This window comes from Canis lupus, chromosome 16 (assembly GCF_048164855.1).
Source record: "Canis lupus baileyi chromosome 16, mCanLup2.hap1, whole genome shotgun sequence".
Taxonomy (NCBI): domain Eukaryota; kingdom Metazoa; phylum Chordata; class Mammalia; order Carnivora; family Canidae; genus Canis; species Canis lupus.
The window spans coordinates 886,653-893,370 of record NC_132853.1 but is presented as its reverse complement, the minus strand read 5'-3'; the positions used below and the strand labels follow the sequence as shown (position 1 = coordinate 893,370).

At 42.2% G+C, this 6,718-nt stretch overlaps 1 pseudogene; it reads right to left on the bottom strand.

The window, feature by feature from the left end:
• Positions 1-2,337: 2,337 nt before the first annotated feature.
• Positions 2,338-3,344, bottom strand: LOC140605688 (ATP synthase subunit gamma, mitochondrial-like; annotated as a pseudogene).
• Between the last annotated feature and the right edge of the window lie 3,374 nt (positions 3,345-6,718).

Here is a 6,718-nt window from a genome sequence, read left to right as displayed (position 1 = left end):
TATGACCCAGCAATTGCACTTCTAAGGCATTTATCCAAAAGACACAAACATAGTGATTTGAAGGAGACCTTGTGCCCCAATGTTTAGAGCAGCAATGTCCACAATAGCCAGAATATGGAAAGAGCCCAGATGTCCATCGACAGATGAATGGATAAAGAAGAGGTGGTGTATATACACAATGGAATATTCCTCAGCCATCAAAAAGAATGAGATCTTGCCATTTACAACCAGGTGGTTGGAACTAGAGGGTAAGCAAAATAAGTCAGGCAGAGTGAGACAAATACTATATAATTTCACTCATACATGGAATTTAAGAAACAAAACATGAACATAGGGGAAGGGAAAGGAAAATGAAATAAGATGAAAACAGAAAAGGAGGCAAACCCTAAGAGACTCTTCACTGTAGGGAACAAATTGAAAGTTGCTGGAGGGGAGGTGGATGGGAGGATGGGGTAACTGGGTGATGGGCATTATGGAGGACACTTGATGGAATGAGCACTGGGTGTTGTATGCAACTAATGAATCACTAAATTCTACCTCTGAAACTAATAATACGTATATGTTCAGTAATAATTTAATTTTTTTAAGTACCCAGACCAATGACATGTATAAGACACAGCTACCATTTTGAATGTCAGCTACCAATTCAGCTATATTTATAAAGCAAGATATGTAAAAATACCTCATTGGAAACACTTAGTTGGGGAAACTTATGTTTATATTTTTCCAAATCACCTCTGATTTTTCCTGGCCTCATTATAAGGATATTCAGGCTCAGAGCATGAGGAGAATGCCATCCAACAATGATGATATAGGGTTTCAGAGGGACATCAGAGCCAGGCTCTTCACTAAACTGGTGGGCACAGTGCTTGATGGTCGCTGAGCTTTTCAAGGGCTTATGGAATTTTTAATATTTAGAAGAAAGAGGGGCACCTGAATGGCTCAGTTGGTTGGGCTTCTACCTTCAGCTCAGGTCATGATCCCAGGGTCCAAGCCCCTTGTCAGGCTCCCTGTTGAGCAGGGAAGTCTGTTCTCCATCTCCCTCTGCCCTTGTTCATGCTCTCTCTCTCTCTCTCAAATAGATAAACAAAATCCTAAAAAAAAAAAAAAAAAAAAAAGATTTGGAAGAAAGAATGTATTATCCAAAGTGTTAAAATAAAATAAGGGTAGCCCCGGTGGCCCAGCAGTTTAGCACCGCCTTCAGCCCAGGGCCTGATCCTGGAGACCCGGGATCGAGTCCCACGTCAGGCTCCCTACGTGGAGCCTGCTTGTCCCTCTGCCTGTGTCTTTGCCTCTCTCTGTGTGTGTCTCTCATGAATAAATAAATAAAATCTTTTTAAAAATAAAATGATAAAATCATAAATGAATAATTAAATGTTTACACAATGTAATATGTTAACTAGGCAAGTAAAACCCACTTCAACAGATATGTAAATTATATTAAATGTGGTACATGGATGCACTTTAATACATTTGGTATGACGTAGAACGAATTATCCAAAATAGATTTGCCTTAACACCACAAAGGCCAGGAAAGTGTTGCCTTGATTATGTGACATACTGTAACTTTTCTCTTAAGTCTGATGACTTTTGGGATCATGCAAATGCTCTGGAACTAAATATTGGTGATGATGTACAACATTGTGAATATAATAAATGCTTCTCAATAGTACACTTTAAAATGTCTAAAGTGGGGGCACCTTGGTGGCTCAGCCAGTTAAGCATCCAATTCTTGATCTCAGCTCAGGTCTTGATCTCAGGGTCATGAGTTCAATCCCCATGTTGGGCTGCATGCTGGGTGTGAAACCTACTTTAAAAAAATTAAATAAAATAAAACTAACATGGTCAACCTTGTTATGTGTATTTTACCATAATAATAATTTTTTTAAAAATTCCCAAACCCACTTCCCCAGCCCATAGGGTGATTAAGGGGGAGGAAGAAACAAGGATCTGTCTTGAATCCCTCACATAAAGGCAAGAACTGAGAACAAGAACAGAGTAGGCACTTGAGTGGTGGTTGGGGAAGTGCAGAGCTCACGGGCTGAGCATCACAACTGTGGTTGAAGGGAGGGGTGGGGGCAGTCAGCAGTGATAGGGAGATAAATGAACCCAGCTTTTCAGACTTCAGGGAACCAGTATTCAGTGATCATCATCATGCTGTACAGAGTGCAAGTCATAGATCCCAAAAGAGATAGCAAGCCTGGAAAAATGAGTCATGGGGAAGGGAAAGAAAATGTTGCCCATCTAAAGAGGAAAAGAATGACCAAGAGCCTACATGATATGGTGCAGTGGTCTCCATCTGAAGCTCATTAACAGAATCATCTGGAAGTATATATATTTTTTTCTTATGGTAAGCTGTTTATTGTAAGATAATTTACAAACATCTTGCTGTCTTTAGTAGTTTAAACAATGGATCAACAATTTCTTCTGATGAGGACAGCAGTAAGCTAAAAATAAAATCAGCAGGCTGAATTTTCCTTCCTTACTTCTTATCTGAGGATGAAACTTGGTTTTCATTAATCCAGAGCTGCTGCACCAGAGATGATTTCAATCAACTCTTTCGTGATGACAGCCTGGCGGGTGCAATTGAACGTCAAAGTCAGTTTGTCAATCATCTCAGAAGCGTTCTTGCTAGCAGTGTCCATGGCCGTCGTCCTGGCACTCTGCTCACTTGTGGTGGATTCCTTTAGAGAATAGTAGATGATGTTGGCTAAATTGTATTCTTGGTAATTCTGCAGCACGTCAGCATCAATATCATCATAGATACTCATGCTCTCAGCACTTGCAACGGTTTCAAGGGAAAAGATGGGCTTTTCTGTCTTGTAGGAGATGACAGACCTGAACCGATTATAGATTATCATTTATTTGACCCTTCGTCACATTCATATCCAGAATTCAGCAGTTCCAGGGCAATGACGGACGCATCTGATTTTATCACCAATTCCAAAGAGCATATAACTTCTTTCCTGGCTGCTTCGAGTGGGGCCACCTCATTTTTCATCTGTTTAGCAACCGACGAATGAATAGCAGAGCCCTCGATCTGAAGACACACCGATAAGAAGGTGTTTCTTCTTGTTTTCAGGCACCTTAATATCATATTTTTGAAATATTTATCAATATTTTTCATGCAGTGCCAAAAAGCCTATTCCATACACTTGAGCTGGTTTCAGTTCTCCCTCAGCTAGGGCATATTTTGCTGCTGCTACCATTTTCATAGACGTGGTGATTTTCTGGATGTTTTTGATGGACTTTAGTCGCCTGGTAATATCTTTTAGAGTTACCATATTTCGAACTTGGATCCATTGCGGCTGCATAGCCAAGGCCGAGAGCCTGGTGATGCCCGCCCAAGAGAATATGGTGCTACCGGCCCCACTGAAGGCCGGTCAGACAGCTCATCTGGAATCACCAGCACCTACCACATCACTGCACCCTGCACCCTCTGTACCCCCATCTCTACTGTGATTCCAGTTCTGGAGGTCTTGATGGGTCACATGGTGGACATAGAGCCATACATCAGAGCTTCACTGCAGCCTTTCACCCCTTTCAGCTGCATGAGTATGGACAAATCACCTTATTTTTCTGCATCTCAGCATCCTCCCTTGTGAAACAGGAAAATGTGTGCAGAGGGCTAATACTTAATGAAATCGACAGGTAAAGTACGTGCCACAGAGCAGCCTCTTAATTAATATATATTTCTTTTCCTCTTCTCTAATGGTGCCTATCCCACTTGTGAATCTATTTTCTTTCCATCAAGCTGTAAAGCAGAAGACACAGCAGGTGATTTTGAATAGAGAACAGGAAACATTTCCCATAATAAATGTAATAAAAGATGATGTTTTAAATAGACTCTGTTATGAGTTAAAATCTGCCACTGAGGCAGCTTTATTCATAAGTCAAAAAATGCAAATAACCCCAGTGTCCATTGACAGTAGACTAGATAAATCCTTTGTAGTGTACATCTCTTAGAAGCAACTTGAAAAAAAATCAAACTGCTTATGGACACAGCAACGTGGATGTCAACAGACACACTGAGCAAAAGAAGCCCCCCCACACACACAAACACATACTGTTATTTTTGTATGACTCTATTCAAATTAAATTTATAAGCCGAAACTAACCAATGGAGGGAAGTCAGACTAGTGGTAACATTTTGTAGGTTTTTGACTAGGAAAGGCCGCAAGAGAGCCTATAGTGCTGGAAAAGTTCTGTATCTTGAGTTTTGGGTGGTAGCTTGAGTTCATGTAAAAACTCATTGAGGTATGCACTTAAGATTGTGGCACTTTGTTGTATGCATGTTATACTCCAAGGTAGAGGTGGGGGTGGGTGGCAAGGGGAAACCCACCGCACAAGTCCACAAAAATATACTGCCACACTGCCCTAAAACCCAAACTATCAAGCCTAAAGTTATGCCAGTGGTTCAAAAGTCTTTTGACCAAAAGTACAAAGATTAAGGGGGGAAAAAAATTTTTTTTGAACCCAGCCTGGGAGGAAACCAACTTTAAATGAATGAAACACATATAACAACTAAAATCGAGATCATGAGGAAAGTGTTTTATTGTAGTTCCCTGAAGAGTGCTCTATAAAAGGGTTATTGAAATTTTAATATTCTTTATTGTCATTCACAGAGTTATTTTGGTTTAAGGTCCATTTGTATAGGAAACGCATGATTAAGCAGGAAAGCCGGTTACAACCGCATGTCTGACATTTTTGACACTTTTAACCCAAAAGTTATTAGAAAAAGTGGACTATGTGTATTCTACAGTCTTTGTGCCTCTACTGTTCTGTACTTCTGAAATTTCACTGCTTATATTCTTTGCTTGCAATTACATTAAGCTGCTGCCTGACCAATAGTGGTGCCATTGTAATGCTCTCTGCTGGGTTCTGAGGCTAAGACTCACAGAGGCAAACAGACCCAAGAATACTCAGATCCACTGAATTAGACCTTCTATGTCCCTCAGCCCCTTTGAACATCCTTCCTATGTATGAGCTTCCCACATTATGGGTCCTTCTTCCCCAGAGTACAAGCCAGAAAACTCACTTGCCTCTCTTCTCTTGGAGCTAGAGTGCAGGCATGGGGGCTAGGCTCCCCTAATCAGACATGAAATAAAAACTACTTTAATTCTAAGTAGGGAAAATCAGGGAGGTAGGCACCATGTAGAATGAATCTGCTTTCTGGCAGGGGTGGCTGTCGATGCTGCCAAGTCTCAGGGGCAGCAAGAGTGGGGTTTTAGCAGCAGAGGGACCATCTGAGATGCCTGTGTCCAGTGGCAGGAGCAGAGGCAAGTGGACCAGTGGCTGCTGCTATTCTTGGGCACAAAGCCTCAAGCCTATTTCCTGGTCCAGCCAATGGCTCCATGAGCTGTGCAGTATCCCATAAAAAATTCCTTCCAATTTAAACGGGCTGGAGGCAGTTCTGTTGTTGGCACTGAGAGCCCTGAGTGTCACCCACTACGTCAGTCAGTGTTCTCTAGAAAAACAGAACCAATAGAGGGTGATAGATAATTGTAGATAGATAGATAGACAGATAGATAGGTGGCTTTGTTTTTAGGAATTGGCTTACACTTCATCAGAGTTGACAAGTCTGAAATCCATATGGTAGGCTGGAAACTCAAGCAGGAGCTGATGCATAGTCTTGAGGCAGAAAGGATAGCATGCAATAGCTACACCCCATCTCCTCTTCTCTTGGAGAATCTCAGCTTTTACTCTTAAAGCCTTTTGACTAATTAGATGAGGCCCAGCCATGTTATCAGGGTAATCTTTGCTTAAGGTCAACAGATTACAGATGTTAACCACATCTGCAAAATACATTCACAGCCATACCTAGATTACCATCTGATTAAATTACTGTGTGGTGTAGCCCAGCCAAGGTGACACATAAAATTAACCATCATACCAGCCAGATCAAGATTCCAGGAATGAGCATTCATTTTATGAGCATTCAGAGCTTTCACTCTGAAGAAGATTTCTTGGTACATTCAACGTAAGTTTCTATGTGCAAAAATTTCACAGATAGCTGTCCATACAGAAAATCCACCTAAGCTAGGCACCTGCATTCAAGAGAAAACTATCCTTGGAATCCATCCCATCCTCCCATCCCCCACAGCCCTCTACCTGCCTCCAACTGCTGTGGCCTCTCAGCTGGACTACAGCCACAGCCTCTTCACCATTCTGCCAACCTTCGGCCCTTCCTGCTCTGCTCTGTTGTCCACCCAGCCCCACGATATTCTTTCTTAAACACTAGCCTCACTGGGGCACCTGGGTGGCTCAGCGCTTGAGCATCTGCCTTCGGGCCTGGGCGTGATCCCGTGGTCCTGGGATCGAGTCCCACATCAGGCTCCCTGCATGGAGCCTGCTTCTCCCTCTGCCCATGTCTCTGCCTCTTTCTCTCTCTGTCATGAATAAATAAAATCTTTAAAAACAAATACAAAACACTAGTCTAACTGTGTCTCCCTTGATTAAAAATCCTTTCAGGCCAACTCAGTGCTTCTGTCATCTCAAGCCAACAGCCATTAAGGTTTGGCTGCACACAATAGACACCAACTCTGACCAACTTATGTGAAAGAGGAATTCATGGAGCAGCTCCTAGGATGGAAGGAAAAGCTAAAGTCTTAAGAAGGACAGGAACCCAGGCTTCCCTAGTGACCTTGGAAGCAGGGACTCAGGGACAATCTTTTCAGAGCCCAGCTTTGGGGATGAAGCCATTGGACATTTCAAATCT